The following is a 12451-nucleotide window of genomic DNA, read 5'->3' as shown; positions in this document are numbered from 1 at the left end:
TCTGCCTGCCTCTGCCTCCTGAGTGCTGGGATTAAAGGTGTGCGCCACCAGAGCCGGCTTTATTATTTTTATTTTTATATTTATGAGTATATTGCCTGCATGTATGTGATGCACCCGTGCCATGCAATGCTGTGGAGGTCAGAAGAGGGCTTTCGATTCCCCTGGAACTGGAGTTAAGGATGGTTCTTAGCTGCCATGTGGGTGCTGGGAATCAAACCCGGGTCCTCTCCAAGAGCAGTCAGTGCTCTTAACCACTAAGCCATCTCTCCAGCCTGAGTGTTAGTCATTTTAAACAAGAACTACTTAAAGGAGGACTAGATGTATTTTTGCTCAGACTTTCAGGGGGCTCAGCCCTTGTTGGCTGGGTGCTCCATGTGTTTGGAAGTAGGCATCAGGGAAAGGTTGGGACCAGGATGATCTTCCTCCAATCAGACCCTCTCCCCTAAAGGATCCACAATCTCCCTAACATAGTGCCATCGGCTTAGAACAAAGCTGTTCAACAAATGAGTCTGTGGGTCACATTGCACATTCAAACTGTGACAAGTGACACCCCCATGGGTTGAGCTTTACCCCATCCCTCAAAGGCCTGTGTTGCCAGAGGCGGAAGGAACTCTGCCTTCAGATTCAAGAGCACGACACAGACTCCAACTAGAGTTTTTGCAGCCCTCTACTTTGCCTTGCAAATTATGGACTTGCCAATCCCACAATCATGGAGGGCTGCGCTTTAAAATAAATCAGTATTCCTCTCTCTCTCTCTCTCTCTTTCTCTCTCTCTCTCTCTCTCTTCTCTTTCTTTTGATTCTGTTTTTTAAAACTGTGTTCATAGGCTATGGAAACTTTTTATTTATTTATTTACTTTTATTTTATGTGTGTGAGTGTTTTGCCTGCATGAATGTAAATGTACCACATGCATGCAATACCTGTAGAGGTCAGAAGAGAGCATCAGAGCCCCTGAAACTGGAGTTGAGGATCATTGTTAACTGTCATGTGGGCACTGGAAACTGAACCCAGGTCCTCTACAAGAACAGTCAGTGCTCTTAATGGTACAGCCATCTCTCCAGCCCCTGTTGTTTTGTTTCATGACAGGGTCTCCCTGTAGCCCCAGATGGCCTAGAACTTGCTATGTAGACCAGGCTGGCCTTGATCTTACAGAGATTCCCCTGCCTCTGCCTCCTAAGTGCTGTAATTAAAGACATGCAACACCACACCCAGCTCCCTGTTTTGTTTTTAATATTTTATTTATTATTTTTATTTGATGTGTATGACTATACTGCCTGCATGTAAGGGCACCCATGTCAGGCAATACCCACAGAAGACAGAAGAGGGCGTGAGATTGCCCTGAATTGAAATTTCAGAGGGATATTAGCTGCTATATAGGTGCTGGGAACTGAACCTGGGTCCTTTGCAAGAGCATCCAGTGCTTTTAACCCTCTCTCCAGCCCTCCATGTAGTTTTTGAGGCAGAATCTTGCTATGTAGCCCTGGTGACATGGAACTCAATATGTAGACCAGGGTAACTTCGAACTTGTGACAGTCCTCCTGCCTCTGCCTCCTAAGTGCTAGAATTGCAGGCATATGATAACACACATGGTTCCAACTATGTGTGTTTATAATACCAAAAGACTACAGGCAACCTAAGTATTCATTCATATGCTGGAGTACTACATAGCAGTAAAAAGGAAGGAGAGACTTTCTACATCCAGATATGTAATGGCTCTCAGATAAAGTAAATTAAAAATATGAGGTGTCCAACACTGTGTTTCCATCAGATGTTAGAAAGAATGCATGTAGGGTCAGTGAGATGACTCAGATGGTAAAGGGGCTTGCCTCTAAGCCTGAGGACCTGAGTTCAATCCCCAGGACACACATGGTGGAAGGAAAGAACCAACTCTGCAGATTTTCCTCTGACTTTCACACATATGCCATGGCACACACATACCCTCACACAAAATGATTAATAATAATAATATAATGCATGTAGCTGGGTGTTGGTGATGCATATTTAAAATTCTAGATTTGTAGGAGACTGAGGTGGGGGATTGAAAGTTCAAGGTCAACCTAGGCTGTTCATCAAGATCCCATCTCAAAATAAAGCAAACAAAAAGTTTCCAGGATGCAGCTCAGTGGAAAAGTGTTGACAGTAAGCACAAGGCTCTGGATTCAATCCCTGTCACCATGAGAGAAAGAGAGAGAGAGAGAGAGAGAGAGAGAGACAGACAGAGACAGAGAGAGAGAGAGAGAGAGTGTTCTGGATAGCTTTAGTGTCAACTTGACACACCTGGGTTGAGGGAGCCTCAATTGGGGAATTGTCTCCATTGGACTGGCCTGTGGCCATGTCCATGGGGCACCTTCTTTATTGTTGAGTGATTGTGGGAGGGCCCAGCCCAATGTGGGTGGTGCCACCCCTGGGCAGGTGGGCCTGTGTTGCATAAGAAAGCAGGCTGAGCAGGGGCCAGGGGAGCAAGCCAGTAAGCAGTGTTCCTCCATGGCCTGTGCTCCAGCTCCTGCCTCCAGGTTCCTGCCCTGAGTTCCTACCTTGGGCTCCCTGATGCACTATGACCCGGGAGATGTAAGCTGAATAAACCCTTTCCTCCCTGAGTTGGTATTGATCAGACTATTTTGTCACAGCAATGAAGAAACAAACTAGTACAGAGAGAGAGAGAAGGAAGGGAGGGAGAAAGGAAGGAAGGAAGGGGAGAATGTGGTTGGAGGGTCATCTGGAGAGATGGCTCACTGGGTAAGAGCACTGGCTGCTCTTGAAGAGGACCAGGGTTTGGTGTCCAGCACCCACATGGTGGCTAACAACCATCTGTAACTCCAGTTTCAGGGGATCTACCCATGTGGTACACATATATACATGCAGACAAAAATCACATACATAAAATAAAAATAAATAAATCTTTAAAAAATAGAATGTGGGCCTATTGCTAATAGTTCTGTAATCTCCATGATTTCATGATCCAAAAAAGCTCTGAAGTCCCAAGTATTTCTTTGATTTGTAGCAAATTTATTCAACAGCAAAAGCGGGGTAGAAAGATATAAGCCATTGAAGATTTTTTGTTTTTTTCCGTTGAAGTTTTTTACTTTTTTTTTTTTTTTTTTTTTTTTAAATCTACAGCTGTTCCTGTGAGTCTATTATACTCTGACTTAAGCTGAACAATTGTCCTGGTTTGCCTGGGACTGCAAAGGATCACATGTCCCTGGACATGGTACTTAGGACAGTCCAGGGGAGATTGGGATGACTGGCCACCAGAGACAGACTAGCAAGAGGGTTAAGAAGCTCATGCTGGGTCCGGTGAGATAGCAGGTAAAGGTGCTTGCTGTCAAGCCTGACGACCTGAGTTTCGATCCCTGGGATGCACACAGTGGAAGGAGAGAACTGAGACTCCCTCCCACAAGTTGTTCTCTGACCTGCACATGTGTAGAACATGGCATGTCTGCCTTCACACACACATACAATAAGTAAGTATAATAATAATTTTAAAAGACAATGCTGTATCTAACATGGAAGAGTTCTGGATTCTGCAAGCCATCTGCTGAGGGGTTGTCTCTGGAAGGAGACCAGAGCTCCCAGCCACTACCTCTAGGAAGGAAACGGTGGCTGGAGTACTGGGGTCTGTCTGGGGTCTGTCTGGGGTCTGTCTGAGGTCTGTCTGGGGTCTGAGGAGACTTTTCTTCAACATCCTTTTCCATTTTTTGACTGTGACTCATGGGAATGTATTATGGACTCAAAAAATAAATACAGGAAATTATGGAAAAACAAAACTCTGCACTTTGGACCATACTACAAATAGAATTTTAAAGATTTTTGGAAAAAGAAAGGAGCAGGCTGTTGCTGTTGATGCTGTCAAAGCCGTGTTTGTCTTCCTGACCCTGTTGACTGGTGCATGTTGGCCTGGAGTGGCTCTGGCTAATAGCTCTGAGGGGGAGTTGGGGATGTCATGTTAATAGTTTGAGGTCCCTAAATTAAAAGACCTGGAAGCTGGCTCTCAGAGCAGCTGAGGTACCAGAACTCTTCCTTCTTGAGCAAGCCCTACAATCCCAGGGCAATTATTTTCATGGTTGGTAGTTTCTGGTTTGGTTTGGTTTGATTGTTGGTAGTGTTTGTTTTTTTGACATGGGGTCTCATGCAGCCTAGGCTAGCCTCAAATTTAGTATATAACCCAGGATAACCTTGAGTTCCTGGCCCTCCCTCCTATAGCTGTGTAGTTCAAGGATTACAGATGTGCACCACCACACCTGCTTTATGCAGTGCTTGACTGTATAAACCCAGGGCTTCATGTATCCTAGGCAAGTACTCTACTGATGAGCTATAATCCAACTCCTTGTTTTTGTTTTTCTGGGATAGGGTCTCATGTAGCCTAGGCTAGCCTCAAAGTTCCTATGTAGCTGCGGATGATTTGAACTCCTGATCTTCCTGCCTGCAACTCCCTGAGTGCTAGAATTACAGTCCTGCAGCACTGGGCCTGGCTGGGAGTTGCTGTTGATGATGATGATGATGATGAAAAATTAAGAGCAGTCATAGAAGGCAAGTGGAAGCAGGCTGTGTCAGCTGAAACCATCCACATGTTCCTGCCCTGGGTCTCCTGTGATATAATTAGCTAGTTTTTCCAGTGGTGAGTGGGTGGCTCACTCGTCCTGCAGGCCAGGAGATGATGCAACCAAAGGCAAGCCCGGGCAAGGCCAGCAGAGTGCTGTGGCTGTGGTGCTGAGGCAACGCTCAGTCCTGGGAGAGGGTGGCTCAGTCCGGCTTCTGGGCATGCACGCCCCCCCCCCCCCCCCCCCCGACTACCAAGAAAGCAAAGCTTGCCTCCTGCTCTCCTCTCCTGGAGGTTCTCATCCTCCCTTCCCCCATCCTCCCACAGTGACAGCATCTATTCCAAGTTCCCTTTCTCCCCCAGGTGGGAGGGTGTGCAAACTTCAGAGGCAAGAAAGGGACCCATGCCCTGAGAGACTAAACCAGGCCTTAAGGATGGAGGGTGGGACTTGCTATCACAAAAGCTATTTTCATATCACTTGCACATGGGGCTGGCCTGCCCTCATTGAATTGTATTTTTTTTTGAGACAGCATCTCATGTAGCCCAGGCTGGCCTCAAACTTGCCTTGAAGTCAGATACCCTTGAACTTCTGATCCTCCTGTTTCTGTCTCCCACATGCTGGGATGATAGGTAAGCAGCAATACGCCTAGCCATGGAGTATAGTTTTTAACTGTGTTAATTATTATCTAAAATGATATTAAGGGCTGGCGAGATGGCTCAGTGGGCAAAAGAGCTTGGTGCCAAGACTGATGACCTGAGTTTAATCCTCCAAACCTACGTGGTGGAAGGAGTGTCCCCAAGTTGTTCTCTGACCTCCACATGTGCACCATGGCATGAATGGTGCGCGCACACACACACATGCACACACACGCACACACAATGTGATTTTAAAATAAAATAATATTAACTATTTTAAAATATAAGGAAGAAGCAGACTTTCCATACAAGATGCATGGGTAGTGCAGAACTCTACTGGACTAATGGGGTCCCAGAGCTGGGCTGCTTGGAGGACCTGTTCCTCTCTCCAGTAGCAACCACAGTCCCCATTTCTTCTCCTCCTGCGTACAGTTTGTGTTCACAAAGGACCTGAGGTTTGTTATTATTATTATTAGTTATTATTATTATTTTGGAGACAGGGTATTTCTGTATCTCCAGCTGGCCTGAATCTTGCCACACAGATCAGGCTGTCCTTGAGCTCACAGAGATCTGCCTGTTTCTGCCTCCTGAGTACTAGAATTAAAGGTGTGCGCCACCAAGCCTGACTTGTTGATCTTTATTACATTTATTTATTTAATTTGTGTGTGTGTGTGTGTGTGTGTGTATGTGTGTGCCTGTGCACATATGCCACAGCTCTCTTCCTTGTGGATGTCAGAGGATGACTTTCAGGAGTCAGTTCTGTCCTTCCACCATGTGGGTTCTGGGGACCAAACTCAGGTCATCATGTTTGGTGCCAGGCACCTTTATCTGATGGGCCATCTTGCCAGCGCATTTGTTTTTGAGATAAGTCTCATGTAACTCAGGCTAGCCTTGAACTTGTTATGTGGTCAAGGATGATCTTGAACTCTGGATCTTCCTGGCTCTACTCCCAAGTGCTAGAATCACAGGCTCATGCCACACATCCAGTGTATGTGGTGGTGGAGATCAAAACCAGGGCTGCATTCATGCAAGGTAAACCGCTACTTCCCAGCCCCTCAGTATGCTTCCTTTTCTTTTTTCTTTTTAAGTATTTTCTTGTTTATTTTTATTTTATGTGTGAGAGTATTGCCTGCATGTGTAAGTGTACTTGTGTTGTACAAAACCCGAGGAAGTCAGAAGAGGGCATTGAATCCCCTGGAACTGGAGTTACAAAAGGTTGTTAGTTGCCATGTGGGTGCTGGGATTTGAACCCAGTTCCTCTGCCAGAGCAGCCAGTGCTCTTAAGCTCTGAGTCATCTCTCCAGCCCCTCTTTTTTCTTTGTTTTAGTAGGGTGGATTGAACATAGGGTCTTGTGCATGCAAGGGAAGTACTTTACCACTGAGTTCTATCCTCAGCACTTGTCTTTTACTTTATATTTTGAGAGAGAGTTTCACTTAGTTGCCCGGGTTGGCCTTGAATTCACCATCTAGTTCTAGCATGCCTTGAACTTTCAGTATTCCTGCCTCAGATTCCCAGGTGGCCTGGGTCATAGGTCTGTGCCACCAGACCTGGCAACCTGAGTATTTTTCCAAAGGCAGTGCCCCCGCCTCCGCCTCAGGTCAGAATCATTGGGCTAGAGGGAAGAAGGACAGATAGAGCCATTTCCAGTCTGTGGAAATTCAGAAAGGAAAATTAGATATATTTTGAGGTACTTGGCAGTGAGCCCCCCACCCCTCCAGATCCAGGCTTAGCATAATGCACCCCCTGTTAGAAATGCCAGGGGCCTCTGGACCTGCATTAGTGGCAGTAAAGGATTTTTCTTCTTAGTGATCCTTCATGTTGGTCCCCTGGGGGATTTCAGATGGATTTGTGGACTAAGGGATTTTTCCTGCATGTGGGCTCAGTGACTTCTTACACTTTGATGTTAAACTAGCTGAAAAAAAAAAAAAGGCTGTCTACCAGAAGGTGGAAGTGGGGTCCTGCTGTGTGAGGAGACATGGAGCACACACAGTCTCTTTGTTCTGTTTCCTCTTCAGGAACCAATGAGGACCCTGTAGACCTCACTGTTTCGTTTCTTGGGGAAATGGAAGATCCCACATGTGAAAGTGCCCATCTCACAGGTCCCTTTACACTGCAGGGGCACTGTTCTTTCTGCCCTGTCTGGTGACGCAGCAGGAAAAGACCCTCTTCTAGAAGATAGGGGACGGGGGGGTAGGAAAAGATTCCATCTGCCTTGTTAACTGAAGTTGAAGGGAGAGATATAATGAGAGTCTTCCAGACCATAAGAAGCAAGTTGTCTGTATTTCGGGGAGATATTGTGTCAAATGTCACTACTAATCTGTGTCTGCACCCAGGGACTACAGTGATCTGTGAGGCTGGGTGGGGCCAGTCAGTCAGGTTCTCACTTACGGAATTGGTACGTGGTAGATGAAGGGAGTTCTCTTGTGCCAGGTGTGACAAAGTATACATGCCCTCTTCAGACCTTTCTCCAGCCCTCCAGTAAGGGGAAGAGATCTCCAGGCCCTTGAGGATAGGGAAGGCCCTGGATCTGAATCAGCACGTGGAGGCCAGCTATTTGCCACCTTGAGTGTGTGTGTGTGTGTGTGTGTGTGTGTGTGTGTGCATGCATGAGTGCATGTGTGAAATAATTTCTCTTTCCCCTCTCCCCTTTCTTTCATATCCTCCCTCTTGCCCTCCCCTTCCCCCCTCCTCTCTCTTATCATAGCAAAGTTATTAACTTTGTTTTTTTTGTTGGTGGTGGTCTCATTTGTAGAACAAGCTGGACTCACACTTGTGGCAATCCTCCTGCCTCTGCCTCTCAAGTGTCAGGATTACTGGCATGTGCCATTACACCTGGCTCTTTGTTTTAGACAGAGTCTTATTATGTAGCCTAGGCTGGCCTCAAACTCATGATCTTCCTGCCTGGGATTAGAAGTATGGGCCACCCTTGCATGTCCTTGTCACCTTTCACAGTTTGTTTTTTACAGCAGCTAGTCATGCCCTCTGCCAAGTTTTTCCTGAGTCCTGGCCTGAGCTGCCAAGGTACTCACCTGGAAGAGAGGCCACAGTGTATGGTCAGAGGGCAGCCTGAGCTGCCAAGGTACTCACCTGGAAGAGAGGCCACAGTGTATGGTCAGAGGGCATCACATCCCCTCCTGGCTCTGCGGCTGCAGGGGAGGCACCGAGCAGTCAGGCTTAGGGTTGCAGCTGTTGCATTCCAGGGTGGTTTGGGTAGCAGATGGCCCCAGAGGCACCCTGGGGAAGAAAAGACAGGGATGAGCAGGCAGCTGATGGGAGTAGGGGAAGGATAGAGCCATAGCCCAGAAGTGGACTTGCTCTGACCCCTGCCTGAGTCACCCCAGTCCAAGCCAGCAGCAAATGGGGTCTTGTTCCACTGTTATCTGCCCCACCTGTCCTGGGTGGGATGCAGAGGTGATGGGTCTGAACTCCGGAGGTCACTGGCCCACTGTGCAGGCAGAGGCACCAAGCCCAAGTATCCTCAGTACTTTGATGGATGCATGTTGCAGTTTGTTTTGGGAGGGGCTTAAAAGGAATTTGTTAGAAAAGGAAAGAAAAGAAAAGAAAAGAAAAGAAAAGAAAGAAAGAAAGAAAGAAAGAAAGAAAGACAAAATTCTTTCCTTGAGTTCATCTAGAAAGGGTCTGGAGAGGTATCTTGGGAGATGTTTGTTTTGTTGAGACAAAGTTTCATGTAGCCCAGGGTGGCTTCCAACTCCACATGTAGCTGAGGATAACTTTGACAAGTTTTTTTTTTTTTTTTTGAGATAGGGTCTTACTATGTAGTCCTGGTTGGCCCAGAAGTTGCTATATGCACCAGGCTGGCTTAGGTCTCATAAAGATCCATCTACTTCTGCCTTCCGAGAGCTGGTGTCAAAGCATGTGCCACCATACCTGGCCCTGCTTTTTTTTTTTTTTTGGGCTTTTTGAGACAGGGTCCCCCCGTAGCCCCAGCGGTCCTCAAACCACTCTGGAGACCAGGTTGGCCTTGAACTCACAGAGATCCGCCTGCCTCTGCTTCCACCAAACCCAGCTTCTGCTTCCACCACACCCAGCTCCTTTTTTAAAAATATTTGTTTTTAATTAATAAAAATTTTTTATGTGTATATTGCCTGCATGTGTGTAAGTGCACCTGCACCATGTAATACCCATGGAGGTCTCAAGGACTTCGTTCAACTGCAGGTTCCTTGCTTTTCATCCCACAGAACTTACAGGACACAATGCTCCATAGGTCTCTCAGGGATCCAGGCTGGTGGAGGCCCCACCAGGGTTTAGTGGCAATCATGGACTCCTTTATCCTAGCTATGGAGGACAAGGCTGGGGATTCTCATGTGCCTCAGCTCTGGAGACAAATGCCTCTTAGGTTCTTGTTTCATTGGGTGGAATCAGTCACATGGCCTTGTCTAACGGAGGCAGGAGAGAGCTGGAAGATGTAGGTGAACCCTTAGAAAATCTGGGCAGCATTGCTGTCTAGGCTACATGGAATACAACTGATTTAATTTAAAAAATTTTATTTTATAGCGGGGTGTCGTGGTGCACGCCTGTAATCCCAGCACTTGGGAGGCAGAGGCAGGTGGATCTCTGTGAGTTCAAGGCCAGCCTGGTCTACAGAGTGAGTTCCAGGATAGCTGTGGCTACAGGGAGACCCTGCTTCAAAAAGACAAAAAAAAATTTATGTGTATGAGTGTTTTGCCTGAATGTAAGTGCACCACGTGTGTGATACCTGCATAGGCCAGAAGAGGGCGTCAGATCATCTGAAACTGGAGTTAAAGATGGTTGTTAGCCACCATGTGGGTGCTGGGAATTGAACCTGGGTCCTCTGCGAGAGCAGCTAGTGCTGTTAACTGCTGAGCCATGTCCCCAGCCCCCAACAACTGCTTTGAATAGTTACACATGAAATCTGAGAAGCCAGGGTAGAACAACTGAGAGGTTAGTACCTTCTGCTTTGTGGTCTGGACCATGATAGCCTATTGTGTTATTTTCATAAATGAATGAATGAGGGAGTAGCTGAATGAATAAATGAACAAGAAGGTGCAGAGGCAGGAGCCTTAGAGCTTCGCTTTGGGGTGCTGGCTCAAATTAGCCTTCCATAAATATTCAGGAGCTGCAGGTGGAGGCTGCAGGGCTTCATGGGTACAAAGATGAATAAAACACAGATCCCTCCCTCTGTGCTTGCTCTGAGAGCTCAGCAGTAACCGTGGAGCCCTAGGGCCAGGCTTGTTCAGGAGCCCTGGGAGCAAAGAGTGTGCAGGGGAGTCATGAAGAGTTAGTAGCAGTCCGACAGGTGGAGAGTGGAGGTGGGGGAAGTGGGTCAGGAAGCCTCAGTCCAGGATATGTTCCATATGATATGTGGGATGCCACAGAGAGCCCTTTACTCTTGACCTTCGCTGCTTCCTAAATGATTGGGACAGACCACTCAGACTTTCTCCAGGGCCCGGGCACCTGCACTCCCTGGAGGCTGCGAGGAGACTGGCTCACCTTGCTGACAGCTGAGTCCCGTTTCAGGGCTGGTCTCCGAGGAGGATGTTGTCTGCCTGAGGGCATGGTCCCCTGGCTGCAGGGGAAGCTGCATCCACACAGCTGATAGAGTGGGAAAGCCCAGCCTGCTTGTTACACTCAGGGAAGTCTGCAGGGCCACCCCAGCTCCAGAGCTCCTTGAAGCCTACCTGAGTCTCTGCAGGGCCCCCTGTCTCCATCAGAGCCCATCTCCTCTCTACCTAACCCGGTTTCCTTTATAGCCTGATAAATGTATGGGCTGTAAAAGTCCCTAACCCCCAACCTCTTTCAAACCAGTCTCCACTCTGATGTGTTTTCTGGAATACACGCTGGTTAAAGTGTTTACTGGATTCCACGGGGTTCTTTTCCTGGGAGTGTTTCTATACCAGTGATAACTAATGTTTGTGGAGACCTGTGTCTGACTAGACACTTTACCTGTATGACCTTATTTAATGAAGAATAGAATTCATGCCAAAGAAAGAAATTCCACTTATATGCATGTGTGTGTACATGTGCACATGAGGTGTGTATGTAGGTGTACATGTGTTATATGTATGTATGTGGACATATGTGTGCCAGAGAGTGCATGTGGAGTCAAGAGGAATCAATTCTCTCCTTGTACCACATAGGTCCTGCAAACTGAACTCAGGCTTGGTGACAAGTACCTTTACTCACAGAGCCATCTTGCTGGCCCGTCACCTTATTTTTTAAAATTTTTTGGTATTTTTGAGACAGGGTTTCCTTGTAGCCCCAGCTGGCCTAGAACTTGCTATGTAGACCAAGCTGACCTTGAACTCACAGAGATCCATCTGCCTCTGCCTCCCTAGTGCTGATATTAAAGGCGTGCGCCACCACACCAGGCTCTGTCACCTTTTTTTTTTTTGAGACAGGATCTTTTATTGGCCTGGAGCTTGGATGATTAGGCTAAACTAGCTGACCAGTGATATCCAACGATCCACCTGTCCCCACCTCCTCCGTGCTGGGGTAACAAAAACATGTTACTATGCCCCCCAGCTTTTTCGTCTAGGGTGCTGGGGATTGAACTCAGGTTCACATGTTTGTAAAGCTAGCACTTTACTGACTTGAGAGGCTGGGGAGCACAAATTCGGCCTCAGGTTTCTCTTATGTGCTGTGGTGGGTTCCCAACCCTTGTGCTTAGCAATGTCATTACTTTGTTCTGCCTTTGCCCTAGGGTCTCACTTCTTGGGATTCTGTGTGAATTCTACTGAAATCTGAATGTCCCTGTTTGGAACTCCCCGGTCCTTTTCTGAGAAGTGGTGACACTGTCTCCACACTTCCTCTCCCTTCCAGGGTAGTTCTAGCAGTTACCACGGAGCCTTTCTTACCCCCTCCTTGAGGCTTGAGTCCCACTTTTCCTTTCTGTCACCCTCTGCATGTCCCTCCAGGCTGAACCTCCATCCGTCCCTGGCTGTCCTCTCTCCAGGAGCAGCAGTAAGCCCTGGCAGCAGGCGCTGGTGGGTTGGGACTGGCCTTCTGGCCCTCAGGAACATGTCCTGACATGTCCAACCCTGGGATAGAAGAGGCGGGGGCTGCTTTATGCAGGGAGGTGGGGATATAGTGGATGACAGGAAACTACCTGCTGTGGGGCCAGGAGGAGCATGAAGGAAGACAGTAACCCTAGATAGATGGGGACCCCCCAGCACGATGTACCACTGCAGGTCCCTTGTGACATGTGTGGAATCTGGGACTTGTAGTGTGTGTCTTCAGGTGTTAGGGGTCAGGTCCGGTGTGTGTGTGTGTGTGTGTGTGTGTGTGTGTGTGTGTGT

The 12451-nt window shown here is 47.6% G+C and overlaps 1 long non-coding RNA gene across 1 annotated transcript in view; it reads right to left on the bottom strand.

Moving 5' to 3' along the window:
- Nucleotides 1-12085, bottom strand: part of LOC115071537 — a 32977-nt gene extending 20892 nt beyond the window's left edge. Inside the window, exons 1-2 of the long non-coding RNA XR_003850621.1 lie at nucleotides 12011-12085; nucleotides 8262-8408 (exon numbers count right to left, since the gene is read on the bottom strand). This is a non-coding gene — a long non-coding RNA (uncharacterized LOC115071537). The remainder of the gene's footprint in view (nucleotides 1-8261; nucleotides 8409-12010) is intronic.
- Between the last annotated feature and the right edge of the window lie 366 nt (nucleotides 12086-12451).

This window comes from Nannospalax galili, unplaced genomic scaffold (genome assembly GCF_000622305.1).
Source record: "Nannospalax galili isolate Female #2095 unplaced genomic scaffold, S.galili_v1.0 scaffold538, whole genome shotgun sequence".
NCBI classification, from domain to species: Eukaryota; Metazoa; Chordata; class Mammalia; order Rodentia; family Spalacidae; genus Nannospalax; species Nannospalax galili.
Note: the sequence above shows the minus strand (reverse complement) of the source record. Positions and strands in the feature narration are given on the sequence as shown.